This window comes from Aquila chrysaetos, chromosome 16 (assembly GCF_900496995.4).
Source record: "Aquila chrysaetos chrysaetos chromosome 16, bAquChr1.4, whole genome shotgun sequence".
Lineage (NCBI taxonomy): Eukaryota > Metazoa > Chordata > Aves > Accipitriformes > Accipitridae > Aquila > Aquila chrysaetos.
In genome coordinates, this window is record NC_044019.1 from 25,001,193 (window position 1) to 25,024,497 (window position 23,305).

General features: G+C 39.8%; 2 long non-coding RNA genes across 2 annotated transcripts in view; both read left to right on the forward strand.

The window, feature by feature from the left end:
* LOC121233845 overlaps nt 1–4,213 on the forward strand; it is a 40,361-nt gene extending 36,148 nt beyond the window's left edge. Inside the window, exons 3-5 of the long non-coding RNA XR_005934083.1 lie at nt 2,432–2,618; nt 2,759–2,859; nt 4,107–4,213. This is a non-coding gene — a long non-coding RNA (uncharacterized LOC121233845). The remainder of the gene's footprint in view (nt 1–2,431; nt 2,619–2,758; nt 2,860–4,106) is intronic.
* An 8,562-nt stretch (nt 4,214–12,775) lies between these two features.
* The window catches only part of LOC115352235, a 90,808-nt gene continuing 80,278 nt past the window's right edge, over nt 12,776–23,305 (forward strand). Inside the window, exon 1 of the long non-coding RNA XR_005934156.1 lies at nt 12,776–12,860. This is a non-coding gene — a long non-coding RNA (uncharacterized LOC115352235). The remainder of the gene's footprint in view (nt 12,861–23,305) is intronic.

A 23,305-nucleotide genomic window follows, 5' to 3' on the forward strand; every position in this document is an offset into this window, starting at 1 on the left:
TAATTTCTTCTTACCAAGTGAATGCCTTTGTGATTTGCAGTGCTGTTCAACACACAGAGAATGAAAGCTATTTAATCATTCTCCATATGAATTGTAAATAAAGTTTTACAGTTGTCCCACATCGAGGGAAATGAAAGAAGAAAAAGGAGAGAGACCTTTGCTCATTATAAGAAAACCTTTTCTAATAGTGCAGAACATGTCTATTCTAGAATGTGAACATCTTTTATATCACTAACACTTTTCCACCCCATCACATCTCATTGATATTCTGCTTCATTAAAGTCTCATGGTAGAAAAGTTATTAACATGCAGAAATAATCTTATATCAGATTGGGAAAAAAACCCCAAGTCTAATAATATAATTACTGATGTTATATGATGGGAAATCACTAATATGATTAGAAGTGCCTGACAGATAATGCTAAGAGATTTGATAAAGTCCACCTGGGTTTGGAGGAGTCAATTGATCCAAGTCCCAGCTACTGTAGGGAACAGCAGCAGGGTTGGACTCCAGTTAGAAGAGCATAAATCAGCTTGTTTTAATGCATCTGCAGCTGGTTTGCACTTTTTAGCTGGACTGTTCTCTGCATTAAAGGTGCTCCTCCAATTTAGCACTTGGTTCCGGAACAATGATTATGATCTATAAGTATAGATAAGACTTTGTCAATAAGGTAATTAATTATCTTTTGAAGTACTCCAGGTTAAAGTTTTCAGCAACATGTACTGTCCCACGTTTCATTGACTATAGAAAAAAATTTAGTCCATAGAGCCAGATAAATCCCTCTTGCACTTCTGCCAGTGTCAACCTGGGAGATGTACGGTGAAATTGTGGGACAGCAGCTGGTCCAACTAAGAGGAGTTTCAGACAAAAAGTATTTAAAAGATTTGTTCAGCGTGAAGGCATAAGAATTTAATTGTTTTAGATGTTCAACATGCATCAGCTCAATGGACCAGAATTCTTTAGGCACGTGTAAGAACAATTTTTAGACAAAGCAGCTCGGAGTGTGTGAGCTAATAGCTTCCCAGAGGTACCTTGTGCACAGCTTTTACGTTGCATGATGTGCAACAGCATGACTGAAAATGCAGAATTTTCTAGATTTTGTGAAATCTCACAGGGAGTGAATTTCTCCTGCTTATTGTCCTGTGGGTGACAAAATGGTTGCTTAGAAATGTCTTAAGATATTTTATATTTATAGCTTAAGGAAGATGTTATCTGACACTCTAGAAACATATTTTGGTTTCTCCGCTGGAAATTTATAACACAATATGCTTGGTATTGTGGAAAGTTTGTCAGACATGTGTAACGAAGTTGTGATAAAAATCAATTAAAGGAGAACCAGGTTTCCAGTATCCATTGATAACAGATCGGAGAGAGGCACATTAACAGGGAAAAAGACAAAATTCAATATCAGAAAAATATAGCAAGGGAAGAAATTAGATATTGTTCTTTATAAAAGGCTGGGTAACTGGATAGGATTATTTTCTTTATATTATCCGAGCAGATTAAGAATAACTTTTCTCAAATAATTGAAATTACATCAACATATTTCAGTTCAAAATAAGATATGATCTTTGACCCCTTCAGCCTGTACCCATCAGTTCAGTAAGAAGTTCACAGGCCTGTCCTGATAACATAGGCCACAATATTTATTAATGTTTTTTTCTCAAGAAAGATTAAGAAAATTGTATATGTTCCTTTTGTTATTGTGCCTTTATGCACTTAAGCTCATCAGCTGCTTCTTAGTGATAAACAAAACAGTGCCAAGGCATGGTCTTGGACTGTTTCCCACAGTTGCTAAGTTAGAAGCACAGTTCTTGGCATGGTCTCGTCTTGTGACAATGAAGAATCTCCCAGACAATTCCCAGACTCAGTCTGAGGATGAGCGTGAGTTAGGGACTATGCTATCTACAATGGGTATTTTAGCTGCAACCTTTCTGTTTTGGAAGGTAAGAGAAATTAACGATACAGACATGAGACATACTGTGCCAGATAGGTTCTTGTCCGTTTTATTTACTAGTGTAGAGGAGGCAACACTAGCTATGAGATTCTAACCAGGAGTAGAACAGCACAGCTGCTTTTAAGCATCCAAGGGTCATGACTGAAAAACCATTGTCGTCTTTGAAGATCAAAAAAAAAAAAAACCTAAACCAACTGGTTTTTTGAAAGCGAAAGATTTTAAAAAGTAGCCTTTTGCTTTATAATGGTCTGCGGTTTTTTGTTTTCCTGACACCTTGGTTTAAATTTCCAGTACTGCATTGATGCAACATTATAATTATGAACTTATATTAATTATGGAGTAGCTACCATTTATGACATAATATGCATATAGCATACAGAAGGAATAGTATTATACAAAAAAATCACCCACAGCAGTGTTTTGGACATCTGTTTAAGAGATGCTTCCCTTTGATTAAACCTTCTCCTCTGCAGAGAGGGAATGTCCTGTTCCACTTACGCCTCATTTGTGCTTCCTGTCTACAATGAAGAGTGGATTTCAGACATCTGATCAGAACCCTCATTTATTTCAGAATTGTGAAATCTAAGAGATATAATGCCTATTACGGTCCTTTATTTAAACATTTAATTCACCCAGTTGGTCTGGTTGCACGTGTAGAAGGTAAGTAAAAATCACTAGATTTGTTTTTCCCTGGCCTCTCCTTTTGTTATCACGTAACTGTTGTTAAATTCCAAATAACGAAAAGTCTCTACTTGTGTTTTCCTTCTGCTGGTGCTTATTCCGCTGTGACTTGATCTCAGATAAGTGGTTCTTTGGACATAGTGGACATGACCCTAGCTTAACAAACAAACTGCAAATAAGCCTACATTTTTCCTGCCAAACTCAAGGCGTGAGAGAAAGGGTAAGAGAGTCTCTGAGCTTTGAAATGATTCTGCTTTCTTCTCAAATGTTACAGTTTGCATCTTAACTCTCTCAGCTTGGTGGCTGGTGAAGGAAATGCCCCTTCACAGCTGGAAAACAGTGTAACATGAGCAAGCAAGGACCAAAACTTGAAAGTGAAAATAATAATTTGCATGCTAATCCTGGAGACCTCAGAGCTTATTTCCTCCCAAAACAGAAATAGTTATAAGAAATCAGACTATTCAGGTAAACCTCTGCTGAGAAAGTGTATTGATGAATGATTCCTAAAGCATGTTTTTGCAAATATTATACTGAGGAAATACGACGTGACCATGGAGAGCAATTCTTTTGCTAAAAATTGGTAGTTTATACCACTGTAAGATCTATGTAATAACTGTGGATCATATCCTCACCTAGAGACAAACTTTATGCACTGCAGATTAGCAGACAAAGAAAAAAAAAAAAGGTGTTTCCAAGAGACTTAAAATAATTTCTTAATCCTTGGGACATCTTCAGCCTGTGGGAGTTCTGTCAGGAATCCCCTGAGTACAGCATTTAAAAATGCATGACAGATTATAAAGCCATGCAAAGGTTTCTCACCCATTCAATAAAACCTGAGGATTAATTCCTTTCATGTTTCCTGCAAAAGCACATATTCTAGAATTAATATCATCAGAGGCAGATACCTGTTTCCTTTCATCCTACTGCCATGCAGCACTGCAGAGAGCCTGGCTCTGTCTCCTTGAGGACCTCTTCACAGGTACTGGAAAGCTGCTGTTCAGTCCTCCACAAGCTGGCTCTCCTCCAGGCTGAACAAGCCCTGTTCCTCAGCCTTTTCTCGTAGGACCACTGCTACAGCCTCCTGAGTATCCTCATGGGCCTCTGCTGGATTTTCTTCACTTCGTTGCTGTCTTTCCTGAATTGGGAGGCCCAAAATTGGATAGGGTATTCTAGATGCAGTGTAAAATGTTCCAAGTGAAGGGGGATAATCACTTCCTTTGATCTACTGGTTGCGCTCCTGTCGATACAGCCCAGGATGTTGTCTGTCTTTGCTGCGAGGGCGCCTTGCCGACGCACGCTCAGCTTGCTGTTTACGCGGAGCCCCGGGTCCTTTTTGGCAGAGGTGCTCCCCAGCCCGTCAGTACCCAGCCTATTTTGTTGTTGCAAGGTGTTATTTTCTCTCAGGTGCAGGACTTTGCATTTATCCTTGCTGAATTTCATGATGTTCCTGTTGGCCCATTCCTCCAGCATGTCTAGGTCCTTCTGAATGGCATCCCTGCCCACCCTGCCGTCGGGAGTATCGGCTGGTCTCTCATTTATCGTCATCTGCAAATTTGCTGAGCTCCGTCATCTCTTCCTCATCATTGGAGGAGGTGAGTGAACAATGATGAAGATGTTATACAGGAAAGGTCCCAGTACAGTTCCCTGAGGCACCACTTTGGCATCTAGACCCCTGCCAGGTGGTCTACTTCATCCAGGTAGAGAATGACCATTAACTGCTACTCTCTGAACCCCTCCAGCCGGCCAGTTGTTTTTTTTTACTCATCTAATTGTTCACCTATGCAGACCATAAGGTCCTAACTGGGCTACGAGACTCCAGTGGGAGACAGTGTCAAAATTCTTGCTAAAGTCAAGGTAAATGGCAACCACAGCTCTCCTCTTGTCCACAAATCTAGACATCTTATCACAGAGGACAGTCAGGTTGGTCAAGCATTATTTACCCTTGGTAAACCCATGCTGACTGTTCCTGATCACCACCTTTCCCTTGATGTGCCCAGAAATGTGCTCCAAAAGACTTGTTCCACGCTATGCTCCCCGTGTTCAACACCATCAATTCAGAAATTCTTTATTGCAACCAGAAATGAGGCATATGCTTAAAAGAGCTAGGTGTCATGTGTTTTAGAACATTTTATAGCAAAATATATCTATTATCCCTCATTTTTTGGATACTTCAATAATGCAGGTATTTCATGTATGATATTTTCTGGTCCAGTAGTCAGCAATAACGAAAGCTGGGTAATTGAAGCAGGTATAATATGCCACTTGTCACTATCAAAGCATTACAATTTTGATGCTTGGGAATCTCATATATGGGCTCTCATATCAAAGAAGCAGATGCCTTCCTGCTGGAGACAGGGTCAGAGTTTGCATTGAAATCCTAAGGGTGTATATGGGTGTCCTACTTAGTGCCAGCTGGCTTGTGAATGATATTTACCTAAGCTCTCTTTTTTATTGATATTTTCCAGACAGCAAACATGACTGAATGTTCTGTCCCTGTGACTCCAAGATATTGTGGGTGATTGTCAGTCTGATGCAGAAATTCTCTGTGCCTCACTGCTTCACAGTTTTTGAAGTACAATACAAATTCTGTGGTCTTCGGGGCATGTAATTTCAGTCTCCAGTTTTTGAAATTAATTTCCACCACTGTAAAAGAAAGCAAGCAGTAATTTTCTTATTGTTTTCCCCAATAAGTATGAAAACACAGTTTATGCCATTAAGGTTGTGACCAAGTCTCCCTAAAAGCCCAAATAACAAAATTTAATAATCCTTCTCAGGATAAGTCAACCAGAGAGTAAATCCAGATGGTAATTTAGCACAATTTCAGGGATGCTGTAAATTACAGTGGCTGGAATAGTCCCTTGATGCAAGTCCTGTGACAATTACATTTTCCTTTTCATGGCATGTTCCCTCACTGCAATTTCCTTTTCCAAACTTGATCATTTTCCCCCACACGGGAGACAGCGAGCTCTAGCATATGGATTTCCCCGTGGATTTTGTTGTCCGAGGGGCAACCGTGAGTCATCACAAGGCTCCATAAAGAATCCAGCCTTTAGTGGCAGAGATTCAGACTTCAGTATTTGCTTCTGCACTGATACTGAAGGTGCATGAGTGGTCTAAAAAAAACACTTCTGAAGCAAGGCAGACAGGCTCAACGCTTTTTGTCTAAATTACGGATAAAGATATTTGTGCCGTGTATCCATCCGTATGCTGTCTGAAACGAGGTGAGGAAAGATGCTGAATGCAGGTACTTTGACAATTTTCTTTTGAGGAGAATTACACTTAATAGAGCTGTCTGACACAATTGCTTTTTTAATGTTTGCTAAAAATAAAACCTGTGTATCTCAGATTTACATATACCTGTTTTCTGTAGAACACAATCTACTTGTATGTCCTGCCACAATACTTAAGATACGCCAATTTTGCCTCTTCCAATGGCCTAAATTCATGTCTGCCATATATCCCTTACAGATATTAATTGGTGTTACTCCAGGGATGAATTTGGCTGCTCAGTATTGAATCAACCCAGTTGTTCATCTGGATGGGTACGTTTCCTTGAACACTGGCCAATGCGTAATATCTGAAAGGCAAATGAAACTTTTCCTCATAAAGCTGTTTAATGGTATCATAGGTTCGTGGGGAAAAAGAATATATTTTCCTATGCCCATTAGCGTTACTGATGACTTTTTCAGATGCAAAATAGAAGCATAAATTTTCAAAGCAAAATACAAGGTGAGACTAGTTGTTCTGAGTTAAACCCTTTCTGAAAGACTGGGAGGAACTGGGGGCAGCGATCGTGGAGGCAGCAATCATAAAGGCAACGGTGAGAGGCGGCCACTTGGCCAGGCCCATATATATCAGTTGGACTTGAGGTAAAGAGAGTTTAGGAGCCAAAGTACAGCCCTCGGAGACCTCTAGGACTCGCTGTGCACCCAGAGCATAGTCTGCATAGAAAGGTACTTTGTGTGCCAAACTCGGGAAACTGCTGTTGTACCCTTTTGAAACAAAACCACCTCCAAATCTGTGGATGCACTGGAATCCAGGTAGAAAGAGGTGAGGTGTTGAGCCTTGAACCCTAGCTCTAACCCCAGTCTCAACACTAACCACAGCTGTAGCTTGCGACCAATCCCAAAATAAAATACAGGATAGGGCACTAGCCAGTGTCGCTGTCATTCTTCCTCCTAACTGTGTAAGCCCATAGAAGTTAACCAAAGTTTTGCTTTCAAGGTCTGTTCAGTTTTCCAAACCTTAACCCTGACCAGAAGAATTACAACTCAATGTAATTCTCTGAGGGAAAGGAACAAGTCAAGCATTACTTAGAATCCCTAAAAGTTTGTATTTTGAAGAACCCGACCATAAACTTGACTCTTGAGCATTTACGTTCCTATAACTTATTATACCCATGAGATTGATCCCTACAGTAAACAACAACTTTAGGAACTGGTTACTGCTGACATCACCCTCTTCATAGCTTGGTGGACTAAGCAGATTCCAGTCATGTAGAGGACTTCTGACATTTTGCTTTTTCAAATTCTAATTGTTATCCTGACCTTAATTTTCACCTTAAATATCACAAGGGTATCATTCTTTAGGTTAAAATGCGAAGTAAGAAATCGGAGCCTTTTGACTCCAATAGTCTGTCTAACTCTGCTGAATTTTCAGGATCCATCTATTATTTAGTTTAACTGTTAGCTTCCACTGTCCACAACACTATCCATGATTTTGACTCCAGACAGGGAAGCAATACTTAGACTAAAATGATGCGGTTTAATACCCAGAGAAAAATAAGAGAAAAAAAAAATTGCAATGTATTAACACCAGGCCTCTTCCTAATCTATGAACTGTGTATAGGACAAAAGCTTTGTCTTTTCCAAACTTTTCCTTCACCCCTTGTCATGGTTTAACCCCAGCCGGTAACTCAGCACCACAGAGCCGCTTGCTCACTCCCCCACACCCAGTGGGATGGGGGAGAGAAGCAAAAAAATTTAAAACTCATGGCTTGAGATAAAGACAGTTTAACAGGACAGAAAGGAAGAAAATAACGATAATAATAATCATACTAAAATGACAATAATAAGAATAAAAGAATTGGAATATACAAAACAAGTGATGCACAATGCAATTGCTCACCACTTGCCAACCGGTGCCCGGTTAGTTCTCGAACAGCGATCCCCAAAGGCCAACTCCCCCCAGTTTATATACTGGGCATGACGTCACACGGTATGGAATACCCCTTTGGCCGGTTGGGGTCAGCTGTCCTGGCTGTGTCCCCCCCAGCTCCTTGTGCCCCTCCAGCCTTCTTGCTGGCTGGGCATAAGAAGATGAAAAATCCTTGACTTGGTATAAACACTACTCAGCAACAACTGAAAACATCAATGTTATCAACATTCTTCTCATACTGAATCCAAGACATAACACTATACCAGCTACTAGAAAGAAAATTAATTCTATCCCAGCTGAAACCAGGACACCCCTATTCTATCCCAAATTTAAACAGACCAAAATCAACAGTGAAATAGAAAATGAGGTACTGAAAGTTACACCGGCCTTCTTCCTAATGTTTCAGCCTGTTGCATCTAATCATCGTTTACACTGCTGAAGTCCTAAACTTTAACGTCTACCTTGATTTTAACTTTAAATATAGGCAGAAGATCCAGAAAAGCAGAAGAATAAAAAAGAAGTTATTAGGAATTGTTGGTAAGAGATCTCTTCCTGATTTCCCAGATTTTGAAAAATCAAGGTATTAATTTCAGCTGTTGTCTTTAATCTCCAAGACTTTACTCGCACCAAACTGAAATTCCAACCTTAAAATGGCCAGGGAAGTGCAGGGGAAAAAAATTTTTGAATATGTTAACATCATCCATTTTCCCTATTTTGTGGCACATGTAGAATCTAAGCATGGTCTCAACTGCTGAAGATACAGTTTTCTAAACTTTGGCTAACTCTAACCCCAAATAATACATGCTGCTAGTATGTCCGTGTGCAAAAGAAGACAGAGCTCAATTAATTTGCCAGTACACAGCAGTTTAGATAAAACAAAACTATTTATTGGTATTTTTTTTCATAATGTCTTGCTTCTGACTGGCTATATGGTCATTACTGGCTTGACTCCAAGCAAGGACCATCCTGGGACGAAGAGATGAAATAGTTGGTTTTCAGGATCATATATGCCTGGGGATGGAGGAACAGAGCACCTTTGTCTTAGTGGAATAGGTCTGACCAGTTGCCGTGCTTCAGTGGCTGCGCTGAGGATATATTCACACCAACCCTAGCCTGAACTCAGGACCATGCCCCAGCTGCCCTTCTCAAGTTTAGATTTTTTTTGTTCAGAATTATGATGCAATCGAAGGCACACCCCACATGTAGATAACAGCATTTGGTTTTCTATAATGTGGGACTAGTAGTTGATTCTCAGCTGAAAATGACGCAAGAATACTTCTCTTCCCAGACAGGTGAAAAAATTAGATTTACAACAAAACAAGTGAAAAACACCTGAGGAGCGTGAGCCCTCAGGTGGGGAGCTACTAATTACCAGAGCTCCCAGCTGATTCTAATGCCACCTTCTGCCTAGTTACAGCCTCTGCTAACGACCTCTCCTTTTGTTTCAGCAGAAAATCAAACAGGTGAGCTTAAAATAGTGTGGTGCAACCATTGGTTGCAGCACTCTGAATGGAGCAGTAGCTTTTCGGCTTGCTCTGTATAGAAGCAAGTTTTAGGAGAGTCATCTTGTTCCTGAGGTATGCTTAGTTGTGGTTAGTGTGGGTCAGGACTGTTGATGTTAAGGCAAATTTGTTTGAATAGTTTGCCTGTTAGGCATCAAGCAGGAATAGAGTCTCGAAGAGGATTGTTATGTGCGAAGAACGTGGAGGTGTACGGAGGAGTGGATTTCTTCTAGCTTTATGGTTTTCCAATGTATTTTTGGTGGCGACCGGTTTGCAGAAAAGACCAGAAACAAATGTGATGTTCTGTGAAAGAAGCCGTAAAGAAAAGGTTTGTCAGCAGTTCTGTTGGTCTCTGTGTATATTTCAGTTGGTGTAACAGCTGCTATTCTCTTCTACTTAACAGTAATTGAACAGGTAACCTCTGAAAATTAGAAATGGGAGTTGTTGTAACTAGCTGAGGCCGTAGCACGTTTTACTTACTTTGGTCTATAGAGAAGTCAGTAATGTGTTATTTAATGGGGGGTGGAAAGGATTTGTGTTCCTAAAATGTTTGGGACTAGGAAGATACCAACAATTATGATCTGATAAAGGGCAGAGATCCTGTCCTTTATGTCTATCTATGTTGACTTATGCATGTTTATTATTTGCATTGTGGTATTACCTAGGTATCCTTGTTCTTAAGGCCCACTCAGGCTGTATACTATAGAACATATCAAAAGACAGTCCTCACCTCAAAGAGCCAAAAACCTAAATAATTCAATGTAGCAGAGACAGGATATGTTCTTTTGGAGAATGCAGTGTATTTTTCTCATCTTATGTCACTATCTCGAGTAAGCGCACTATTTGCTTTACAACACTGCAGCTTATGAAGTTCCTTTTTGTAGTTAATGATTCAGGTAAGTGCTAGCATGAAGTAAAAGAAAAAAATTCTTCAGTTCAAAGTGTGATTTGACCATTTCATTCTTTGTGCTGTGTAGATCCTATTATGAGACCCTTGATGAGGCACAGAACAAATTTGGAATGTGCAACAGCTCTCCGTCAGGGCAGACTACAAAGATCCTCCTCTTTGAAAGGCCCCTACCCAAGTTATTTTTAGAATAAATAGAACAGTTGAAAGATTGGTATGAAAATAGCTTTGCGGCTGGTTTGTTTATGATGTAAAGAGTGATGACAGAGGTAATAGTTCTGAAAGAGCAGTGAAATTTGGTATTGTCCATTTTGATGCATAAAATGCACGCAAAATTGTTTGAAAAGTGCAAGTTGATTAGTAAAAGGAAATTTGCAGTAATTGTAGTGAAATGAAAAAAGGAAACAAGGCAAGAGCATTGGAAAGAATACATTTAATTGCATGTAATTACTTGATGTATATTTCAATCAGGGAAAGAAAGGGAAAGGAGCATACTAAATAGTGTTGGTGTGGCAATTACTCTAAGATGATTTTCTCAAATGACTGAACTTTTGCGTGTTGGTTTTAAATTTAAAAAAACCCCACAACAAACCAAAACCAAGCAAAACACTAAAACTATTGTGAGTTCTTTCTAGCTATGTCTGAAAATGGTCATAAGAAATTCTTTGCTGCGATCAGTCAAAATGCTCTGCCATGTCCATCCCATGCATTTGTATGTGTAGACAAAATGAACATTCTTTTGTGGTAATGTTCTGGAACCATGTTAGTTAGAATACAAGTTTAACAAAGTCTTAACCATCAGTGTAAAAGTAAAATATTGTATGTTGTTATATGATGTCACAAACATTTACAAGTGCGAGCTCTCTAAGATTGAGCCGCTCAGTTGAACAAGTTTTTGGCGTATCAGGTTTGCTATCTTTGAACAAATTAGAGTCTGGTTTGAAATAAGAATGCGTGCATGGCAGGAGGGAAAGTAGAAGCAAACCAGAGATGAGACAAGGTTCCTAGCATGAATTCAAACGCTTTTGTCTCTAAACAAGTAATCGGACTATGCTAAATAATTAATAAATTAAAGATCGCATCCCATCTATGATTTTGATCTATGTTCCCCATAGGTCATAAAGTTTAGGGGTGGAATAACTTGTCCTTTTTTTTTACCGCTTCTTATCCTGGAGAAATTCATATGAATGCTTACCATTTTGGATTTAGGGGTAATGCAGGGGCATGCTTCTACCAGTGACAAGCAAATATGTGGACTCTATGATCTTGGGGGTCTTTTCCAACCTGAATGATTCTATGATTTGGCGGGGGACGGGAATGCACATTCTGAGTTATGGAGGGATTTTTTTTCTTTCTTTCTGATAGCATCTAATAGGCACATTATACGTTTCTAAGATGGTAAAGAAAACATACAGAACTACTACACGGAGATGGTGGAATCTAAATGTAGATAGGTGGGCGGTCGCTTAAGTATGGATCTCAGCTTGCGTGCAATCAGGGGACTTTGCCGGGGACCATAGTTAGCAATAGTGAACATCTTGTGACTTCTAATTGTATTTAATCCAGAAGAAAAGCTCTCCCGCGACTCGTATTGAAGTTGCATTCTGAAGGACGACGTTTTGGTCTGTGGAAGTGCAAAGCCTGGCTCTGACCAGCACAGTGGGATAGCTGCAGCGATGTAGGGTTTGAAACACGGGTAAACTCTCTGGCTGCCTGGCGTGAGCTCTATAGTGAGCTACTACCTTCTCTGAGCAGGGAACAGCTTAAAACTGCCTGGACTGCAGCAGTGCTGTTTACCACAAGTGAAGTATAATCCAAATCCTGGATGCCTTTTAAAATAGGCATCTGAATGCCATGTTAATAAACTTAAGCCTAACTGCCAAGCTACGTGCAGATATGAGATTTTTCACGCTTCTCCTGGCTTACGAAGGTTGAAAGTCTAATTCGTTGATCAAGTCTAATTTTGCTACGGTTCACCCCTTCCCCACCCGCCAAAGGCGTGTGTTCCCCAAAAGGTCCAACGCAAGGAGTTGTTTTCTGCCAATGGACCAAATGTTGCTCACAGCAAAAGCTTTCCCTTTTCTGCAGCAAAAGAACGTATTGAGCTTTTTATAAGAGGTGAGGGGAGTTTCTACTAGCTGTGTAGCACAGGCCTGGGGGAATACCAGTTGATGCCACCAGAAGGTGTTTTGAGATACCAGTTGTTCCCTGCCTGCCCTCCTGCTGGGCCTCTGCAGCATACAGTGGACTGCATGAATATATGCTTACCAGAGAATTTGGCCCAGTATTTTAGATAAAGTTTCACCTATTGCTTATCATTTGTTTGGAGAAGAACGATGTGTAAAGTTCTAAGAATCTCTATGTTTAAGAGAGCTCATGGGACTCCAGTGTATTTTTCATTGCCTTAGCTGACCTGGGAAATATTCCCCCCCCCTCCCCCCCCCCAAAAAAATTAAAATTTTTTTTAAAAAAGGAAAATGTTATGTAATTTTTTTTTTGTTTCAGTGGTGATATATTATATTGATTTTCTTACAATTGCTGTCTTATTCTCTAGGGAAGCCTTATCTTATCTGAATATGACACTCCAAAAAATATAAAGGGCCTACGGGGAGATCCAGTAGTTAACTCTGCACTTGGGAAGCACCTGCTCTGCAGGTAAGTTTTCAAAATTAACATCTGTCTTTCTCCCAGCCTGTGAGGAGATGCAGATCCGGAGGAAAACTGAAAATAACAAAACTGTCACAGTGTCATAAACTATCTTTCTCATCTTCTAAAAAGATGAAATATCTCAAAGCAATACAACTCAAAAGGAGTTGATAGGCTAGCTTTGAAGGGAAACTGTATAGACAAGTATGTCAATTCTCACATGTACATTCATATGGTACCCATGTGATTTGATTTTTTTTTTTTTTCTGTAGCATGATGTTTAGCTCTTGCCTACTTCAGAGTACCACTGTGACCTCCTTTCTGCTCGAGGTCACTAGTTTGGCTGTAGCTAAATAGCTGAGCGTGGGTAGTGAGTGAGGGGACCGCAGCATGATCATGTAATCCTGTGGGAGAACACGCTTGCTGATGGGATCCTGCACTGTCGGGCTACACTCCTCCTCCTGTCCTATGGCAAGACGAGCTTCACGTGGGGCTTCGAAGAGTGGAATTTTACAGTGTAAAAATTCAGTGTAAAATCCATCCATCAGCCTTCAGCCATAAATAGGCATTTGGAATGGACATCTAGTCAAGGTGATTTTTCACCCTCTAGTCCTGTGGTTTTCATAAAAATTGATCTGTTTGCTTTGTTATGGACAAAGGGTTGACTTCAGAAACTAAGCCATGTTTTTCAAATTCCTCAGTGAAATTGCCTTTGCCCTGAGGTAACAGGCTCAAGTTCCAAGATTTTATTAAAATAATAAACAAGAAAGTAAGAGTTAAATGTCAATGATGCTAAATTACTGCAGCTTCACAAGGCTGATTAAGAGCAGATCAAATCAACTTCCTACCATAGCATTCAAAATTGTTCCTGTAAAGAAGCACTGTATGAAATTTGACAAAAATGTCTTATTTCAGTGTGAAAGCTCAGTCCTTTCTTAACCTTGCATAAACATGTGGAAGGAATAGTTTTTTTCCTTTTAACCAGGACTCTTACTGATAATTCACCAAGAAGTGGGACATCAGCCCTTCTGGCGAAATAATTGAATGAGTTGTTATCAGGGATTGATGGTTAACTTATCTATTTAATGATATACAGGAGTTAAATGAGGGTTGTTGGTTTGGTTTTTTTTTTTTTTCAGTTTACCAGATCATACTTTCTCCTTGTATATCACTACTGTTTAAAAAGCTATTGTTCACACTTATCTTTTAATATGTAACAATGTCAAGATTACAAAGATTTAGTAGATCAGTGATTCCTGTATCATAACAGCTTCTGATAATGCCTCACCTTCACTCTGGAGGCTTCCAATAAGGAAAGGACAAATGTGGGAATCTGGGATTTCCCTTCTAAGAAATGTTGGTAATAGTAACATACCTCAACAAACTTATGCTCACACAATATACGGTGGTGAAGCTGTTCTTGTAAAACTTGCAACTGTCATCTTTGTCCAGGACTCTCCGACACCTACAGCTGTAGTTTCTGTACCGCTAGAACCAAACAATGGAGATTTGCTGAAACCTTGGGTTCCCTGGGTTCCCCCTGGGAAGTGATGCACGGGTCCGGTGTAAGGAACTGATCACACAGAAATAATCAATGGACCAAATACTGTACTTCTTGCTCTGCAATGTGTGTGATCATCTTGGTAGCTTTCAAAGGAGTATACTTAACGTCTCTGTAGTTGTGAACTTTAAAAAAATTTTCACTTTCTTCTCATGCCTCAAAAACCATCTTCCTTTGAGCCCAAGGCTTTCATGCTTTCTGCATTCAGTGAAAAAGCTTGATTCTCCTGTGGCTGTCAGGTCTTTGGCTGCTCTGTCTGTGAATGTCTGTACTCTTGAGATATCTGCTGTTGTAATTGATCTCCAAATTGAAAATAATAATGGGGAAAAGCTAGATAAGGACAGAGGAAACTGATACTATCCTTCTGAGGAAAGAACTGAACTCATAAATGAACTTGGGACTGTTCCTCAGCATCTATTAGAAACCTATCAATGTGTCCTTTCTCAATCGTGGCTATGACTCCTGTGCTGGGCAAGAAAATTAGGAGTAAATTCTAAACGGCAAATGTTGAGGAACCAGTCCGAGACTTTTAACATGAATACAGAATTATTTTTACTTCTCTATGGGAATGAGTTTCCTTTACTACTATAGTACTAAAGTTTTCCCAGGCCTACTAATGTAAGTTTATTTCAGTATGAAAGATTATCGATGTTCTAGTCGTGTTTTGTTTGGAAAACTTTGCTCACTGCTATGCCAGTGTCAGAACAGGTTCATTGGTGGAATTTACTTCTGCGAATGTGTGTGGGGGGTTTCAGGTCTTAAGCTGATGTGTTTCTTCTTTGTGATAAGTGTTGTCACAGGTGGTCATGTAACTGGTAGTATTTTCCTGTTCAAATACGAACAATATAAGTATGTTTCTAGAAAAATGAAGAAGTAATAAAAAAAACCAAAGCAAACTTAGGTCCTCAAAAAAAAAAAAAAATTGTCTTCTGTGCTGTATCTCTGTAGCCTTTTTTATATTTCACTGTGATGGAACACCATGCAACTGAGTGGAGAAATATTCTCTAGTTCAGAGTGTAATTGAGTAGAATCTGACTTATTTTGGGCTGCACACAAAAGTGAGTATAAATCAAGGTATTAACAAGACCAAGAGAAAAGATGATTTTCCAGACCCCAGAGTGCCAGTGCTGGAAGGTTTATTGTCATGGAATTTCCAGCCACAATTTACAGACTTGAGAGGTTTAGATATTTTGGATACTTTTCAGATCAGCAGAGTCTGCTTGGCACACTGTCTGCTCCTATGGCAGCATTTAGTTTTATGACAGTGTTTTATACAAGAAACAAGATGGCCTGCATCAGGAAACCTCAGCAGCTTTATTTTAGCAGTAGCGTTTCCACGAGGAAGACCCACCGCTACTATTCCCTATATCCATGGGTCAGTGTGGATGCTGAAAATGGTTTAGAAGGTGTACAAATTAAAGGCCTATATTCCATAGGCTGTAGGTGTAAGCTCAGCTGCTGGCCACTTTTAATACATGTGGTGTTACAAACAGTTTGTTTGTGGTAGTGAACTTGATTACTTATCTTTCTGGCTCTTCTTTTTCTTTTTTCTCTTCTTACTGCTCTGAGATCAGCAGTTAAACTGTGGGGGCATGCAGTTCACAGGCCCCTGGGGAAGGAATACTATTAGTGGAAGTTCAGCAATTATACTTTATCGTGAGACCCGGAGTGGTTTCTTTGTGGTGGTTATCTTAGGAAGGTGCTCACTGGGGGATCCACGTGTTCTTACTTACCGGCTTCTGAGGGTGACATTTGCTAGCAGGGCCAAAAACCCCACAGGTTCACTGCACGTGAGCAGAATTTTTGAACAGGCAGCGTAGCCTGCTATAATTGCATTTCCTTTTGTCTGTAATCAGCAGAACTCAACTGCCGGGGTGTTTCTTTCCCAGTTTTTAGGGTGAGTAGGACTGCTCTAAGGTCCCACTTTTCTTATCTTTGCTAGGATTCATCCAGCACTGAGTACTCAGCACTGCGTTGCCGTGAGAACGACTATCACGAAAGGTACTGTGAAACTTGTGATCTCTTCCCTTCCTGATCCATAAAAGTGTTTAGCCATGACAGTGCTTCTTTTCGGTTTGCGTCTTAAGAAGCACTGTGGTAGTGCTGAAGCTGTTGACTATGCCATTATTAGATGACCCCTGGCATTCCTCAACTAACTGAGAAGTTAGAGACCGTGAATTTCCCATGTGTTGTGAGGTAAAATGCAAAATCACTTTCGGGAATTACTGCAAAGCCTTCCACAAAATCCATTACTTAAAGGCAGAGAGAAAAATTTAGGTAGTAGAGACTGACTTCCAGCTGAGATAATTTTGCAAGGCTGCTGCCAGGGAAGAGGCAAGAGTTCAACCCCCCGACTGGATTAAAAGCAGCCGTGCTGTGAGTAGCTACTGAACCTGGAGAGAAGATCTAGGTGCTTGTTAAGCTACTGAAAGGGGGATCTGACAGCTGCTCCTCATGAGTATAAAAACACATGAAGCACACAGTCTTTTGAGAAACGGAGAGTCGAATGTTTGTTGGTTCTTTCCAAGTGACTTCTAGTGCCAAGGATGCTCGATATGGGATGATGTCAGGGATATAAATAGCAGGAGACGATTAATTGCACGTTGTGAATGAGGAAGGACTATGGTGTTCAAAAATGGTTTCTGCTTGGCTGTTAGGATGCAGAAATGTTAATTTTTCTACCTTGGGTTTACTTTGGGGTGGTGATGCCACTTAAAAATGTTTTCTCAAGTCTGAGACTAGTACTATGGTTATCTGTGGCTAATCTTTTGAGTCTCTTTTATCAGGTTAGTTTTAACATATATCCCAGGCCTTGGTCTTTTATCCCTAGGAGGAGCTGGTGGTTTTGTTAAATCAAAATTAATCTCATAATATGTTCTTCCCTTGTTAAAATTTTTTTCCTGATACTTGCAGTTGCTATTTTGTTTCTTTTAGTGTCTCAGCAGCATAAGGGGGAAAATCTTTTTAAATAGATCTGGGCTGAGGCTCTAATGCCTGTCCTTTTTCTGCTGGCCTCAATTGCTTTCGTACTTATTTTTACATTCTCTTTTCATGAAGAGGCACTGATGTCGTAAAGTGTGTCCCTTCTCCGAAGATTCTCATCAGTGAGGAATTATATTAAAGTAATGAGGCAGAAATTAGCTGGAATTCAAGACTTATAAAAAGGGAAATTGCCAAAAATGAGGAGGTTTTCTCTGAGCACAAGTATCTAAATACAGTGTTCATATAATAGCAATAAAATACAATCTAGTGATGATAAATCTGCAGAAGGAAATGCTATTTGGATAGATTTCCCATTTTCTTACTGTGATAGAGGAAATAGCAAGAAATTCATTGCTGTCATCACAAAATGATTCTTTCTGTTTATGATTGCTCTGCTTAGTATTACTAAAAATTAAAATTGGCTTACTGAAAAAGCCTGCTATGAACTAGTCACAGCTCGCTCATCTCCAAAATAGCACTATTACATATCCTGAATGTCGGGAATGTGTGTGGGAAGGTGAGGGGGAAGGTGAAACAGTGCAGTGAGAATATCTGCTTCGTGCCTGCTCCGTCTCCCCATTTTCACGTGGAAATAATATCAGACAGTGTTCCTTGCTCTTTCTGTTACCCTGCAAATGACTCCAATAATCACAGTGCTATCAGCCTAGCATCAAAGCGTAAGGTCTTCGTAACGACTGGCTCCATGGATATTTAAAATGTGTGAGCTGGCTCTGTCTCTTCTTTACAGAAGCAGCAGAGAGGGGATGTTTATGCAGCCATTTTTTATCTTGTTCAAATTCTATTGCAAAAAAAAAAACCCAACAAAAAAACCCGCTTGATGAATAGCTCAAAAATCAGCTGCTAAAATCCCTGCCTTGCAAACTAAATGGTCATACTTCTACAGTCTCCGTGTTACCTGTAACAGAGGTTTGCCTTGCTGCATATTGCAGCACAAAGGCTCATCAAAATAGTTTTAAAAGCTTCATTATTAATAGTTATTAATATTACATTTTCTTATGCAAATGTTTTCTGGAAATAACTGAATCTTCCATTAATGAAACAAAAACATAACTGTGATTTATCTGACCGTTCACAATTGGAGGAAGGGTATATGTTTAAGCACCAAAACAAATTGGGAAATATTAAAGCTGAAGGCAACTCCAAATTTTGTCCTTGTGAGAACCTAAAAATGACACACTTTTACACCTATGACCCATAAACTGTCTGCATTGTATGATTATAGCTCTGGTCCTCGGGCGCGCGGTTACCCATACCTACAGCACAAGATTCGATCGGGACACTCGCTGTGCCGTTTGGTTCCCCTTGGAATTAAACACAGGCACTCGGAGGGAGAGCGCCTCGATGAAGTCTTACAGATATCTTGATGGGGATGATTAAGAGATGGTGCCTGCATCTGCAGGGTACCTCATGAGTGAACCCATAGTATTAATTTTCACAACTACAGGGCAATTTCTTGTCTATTCTTGCAAGTTATGAATCGGGCCGGAGTCTCATTTGGGCCTCATGGACTTCAAGCTATGTATACTGAATAAAGAAGTTCAATAACTTGAATACACATGGAGATAGAGCAGTTCATAATTCTTGGGTTTTAATTGACTGAAGAGGTATTGTAATATAAAATAAGCAAGAGGAGTGAAAGGAGTTAAAGTACCTATTTCTGATCCTGGATTTCCTGTAACATATGTGACAAAATTAGAGTGTCTGAGTTAGCGTATGGTAAAGCTACAAATACGTGTGCAATGCATTGCCCACCTAGTAAGTTTAACAAAAGCTCTGCACGCCATTTCCTAAAAGCTCATAATTTAGTCAAATCAAGGCATTTTCTTCCATAATGCTATGCTTGTTTCTCAGTAGGGACTGCCATGGTGACAAATTGGAACTCTTAAATTTTTAGTTATTTAGGTTAAAATGTTGCCCAGAAAGTCTCTGCTTTTTTTTTTTCTTATAATGTAGACAGTATTATTTTTATTCTCATCACAACAAAAATGAGTAAAGTACCTTACTCAAGCTACAGAACAGATAACGGTAAATTATTAAATAGAAACCATTCTTGGGTAGAGAGAGGAAACAGAAAATTTTGGACCAAGCAGTGACTATTTAGAGGAAACAATTGGGCAACCTCAGTTACAGTAACTACTGTTACGCTATTATAGCAAATTTATGGAAGATATATTTTCATGCCCTTTTACAGTGCTGCACATAAGTAGGGCCACTGCTTAAACAGATTGACTCTTACAGGTAAAATGATGGATGTGTTTGGAACAGGGCTGCATTTCAGAATCTATTAAAATACTGTATATTTTATTTCATACTTCCAAATTGTTTTCTTAAAATATGGTATTACAGCATGAGTACCAGTGGCACATCCTTATCGTTTTTGCTCATGTTGAACAGTTCCACATAAATATTCATGAGGAAAGTCTTTCTTTTGCTCACACTGAATCCTGGTCCTTTGCTCTAGAATTTGGCTTCTAGCGCAGCCGGGTGTCAAGTCCGGTGTAGTTCTCCACACAAATCATCATGTCTGTCTATCGGAATGAACCTATTCCGAACGTACCTGCACGTGTGGACACACTCACCTGTGTCTGCACCCTCTCTGTGAATATGCATGTGTGTAGGTGAATGCATATACATACATAGGTATAAAATGTACATAAAAGTTTTAGAAATAATTGGCATTGTTGTAATACGCATCTGTCTCCATGTAACCCAATATATATGGGCAGTATGTGTGAATCTACAGCATATGTGTATTTATTCTTACGCGTGTGTGACATACTTGGGGCTCTCTAAAACAGGCAGGTGTACCGAGGTATAAAAGTCGCATTCATCAAAGGAATCATTCTCAGTTTTCCTATTTGCACTGCCATGTTTGATATCTTTTTTTTTTTTTTTTTTTTTAATTATTATTTCAAGTGGAAAAAGTCAAGTCTTGTGCATTGCCATGTGACGTAGCTGTGCCCTACCACAGGGAGTGAGTCTAAAGAGAAATACAGGGGGAAGAAGCAGCCTTTCTGCCCTGAGGGGACAAGGAGGAGGAAGGCTGGAGCAGCTGCTCGCAGTGCCCCCCTGGCCATGTTTAGCAGCTGGAGCAAGGGGCACGTAGCTGGAAGATGCTCCCCGCCATAGAGCAGCCTCCTCGAGCACCCGGGAGGGGGGTTGCGGGCGTGAGTTAGCCTCGGAGCTGAGACGAGATGTTGAAGAATTTGATGTGAAGAACTAGGAATGATGTGTCTGGGGAAGATACTGCTGAATACAGTCTTAACTGAGCACTTGTTTATCACTTCTCCCCCGTTAAAAACTTATGTTTTAAGTAAACAATATTATATCATTCTTTAATCTTGCCTCATACAAAATCTGATAGTGATTAGTTAGGGAAACGGAGCACATCCTTCAGACAAGTAATTCTTGTAGCTTCATGCTTGCCTTTTTTTTTTTTTTTTCTTTTCCTTCAGACCTCGCAATCCTAATGTTAATATGGTTCATTTCTGTGTAATGATGTCTGACTTACGGATTCATAACACAGCAAAATAGGTACGTTCTAGTGATCAGCAGTGGATAGAAAATTCCCTTGGCAAGCAACAAGGTAGTGTGGAGAGCACTTAGAAACAAATGTGGGACTGAAACAGCTTGTAAATAGTGGTATTTGTACCTTTACAAATAGCAGCCGTTGTTGAAAGGCATAAGCAAGCAGTCTGTAGGTAGAAATAACACAATTTAGTAAGATTTTATTTTATGTGAATAAGCATAATCACAAAATACATGGGCCTATGTATATGTAGATAGATTAATTTTAAGACTAAAATAATTTCCGAAAGCAAAAAGTAAAGTGGCACTTCTATTATACTGACTGACATTTCATTATTTAAATGCCTAATGTGCATTTTGCTTTTGGATAATTAGTTGTCAGTTTGCAAAAGCAATTACATTTTAAATGTTACCAGAGTTTTTCCAAAGGGAAACTTAGACTTTTTATCTTGTGGCTGAATTGGTATTCAGAACTAAGCAAAGACTTGCACAAAATGCATTTTCCTTAGAGGGATATGTATTGGCAAACAGTGGTAATGCATGGACAGGATTCATGTGTCTTGGAAAAAGAAAAGATAAATAAAGATCTATAATCAAGTTAGCGCATGCTGCCATGCCAAGTACAAAGTGGTGGTTCTTCATCTGATTCACCCCGTGCTACGTGAATGCATTGTTTCTTTCATACCTGCAGAACTTCCCTCTTTATTATATGGATGCAAATGGTTTTGCTTAGATTCTTGCACAGTGGTTTCTGCCACGAAGCTTGAACTTTTCCCCCCCATCCCCACCACCCTGGCCAATTAGGTTTCCTTAAATTCTTTTCCTTTTGTTTTCTGCATTTCATTCCTAGGGAAGATTATTCTTTACCCTTCAGTGCAAGTTTATACATAACAGTTCAGCTAAAAGACATAAACGTAAATGAGGGAAGTTAAAGCTATCACAGTAACATTTAGGTAACAATAAGCATTTTTGCTCTGTAGGACACCTTGTAGGTATAGCTGCCATGTGGTATGTGGGCCCAATAAAAAACATAGTAGAGCTGCGGACCCAGTTGTAAGTGTAGGGAACTTCCTGAGAATTTACTCGTAATAGTCTTGGAAAGGCACAAAGGTGAAGCAGCACCGCAAGCATTGTGTTCAAATGCTTTTCCATTATGCAGAAATAACAGCATCTCGATTGCCCCCTGAGGAGGGCTTGGTGCGCTGGCAGCAAGGGAGTGCTCGGGGCTCAGACGCGCACAGCTACCAAGCATGGGAAAATATGCAAACTCAGAGGTGCAGTACATGCAAATGCAGCATTCCATCTAGCATCTTACAAAGTTGCGTCTAGGAACTGTTTTCTACGTCTGGCGTTTTTTTCTGAGATTTCAGAAGTGGTACTATACCGCAGTGGGATAAGACTGAGGCTTTGCAAAGCTTTCTGTGAGAAACAAGATGGAAAGAATACCTAGTGGTAGACATTCACCTACGATATCTAAGTCAAAGTCACATTCAAGTTGGACTTGAATTTGGCTTTTTTGATACATTTATGCTTTTATTTGTCTTGGAGCTTTTCCATTTACTGCAAATTGATATTCCTTGAGAGAGCCCAAGTGAGATTGATAACAGCACTTACAGGAGAGGTTGAATATGAACGTTCAATTCCTGCATTCTCCCAGGTATAGAAGATTTCGGGACTATCCTAATAATCATATGGATTTCATAGTATTTTAAAAAGGCGTTGGTTAAATACGTAGGATCTCTGCCTCTCGTACTCTTTTTGCTTATCACAGAAGCGGAGTTGAAGGCAGTAGCTTTTAAACACTCTGCTGTGCCCCAGACCACAAAATGGAAGTTTGCCAGTTAAGATTGTTTTGGTTTTGATGAATAAACTACCCGGCAGTGTTGAGGCAGGCTGATGCTAGCTATTATATTACTGGGCTAAGTGCGGTGACTTTCTTAATGTCTGGATTTGTTAGGGCTTTGTGCGTGTTTCTCGTTGGAAAGGTGACAGCATTAGCACTATGTACACAATTGGCATAGCGCTGAAGGATGGATAGCTGTTTTGTTGCTCCTAGATTTTGCTTGGAAATGTGTTCCCTAAGGACCTGGTTATGCAGTTGAATCCTTCTGGGCAGACATCTGAGCTTCCTTCAGAAGTGTATGCCTGAAATTAGAAAATGAAACTTCATGCTTAGGTTTTGTTGCAGGATTGGGTGTCTTCTCCTCCTGTTTTCTTATGACATCTGTAAGGGATGATTATAGGAAAGCAGGCAAACATCTAAACCCTTCTTAATTACTATTTATACTGCCTCTGCAAATGATGATTTTAGCTATATTCCCACTTTATAAATGACGTACGTAATGGGGTTAAACACTCACAC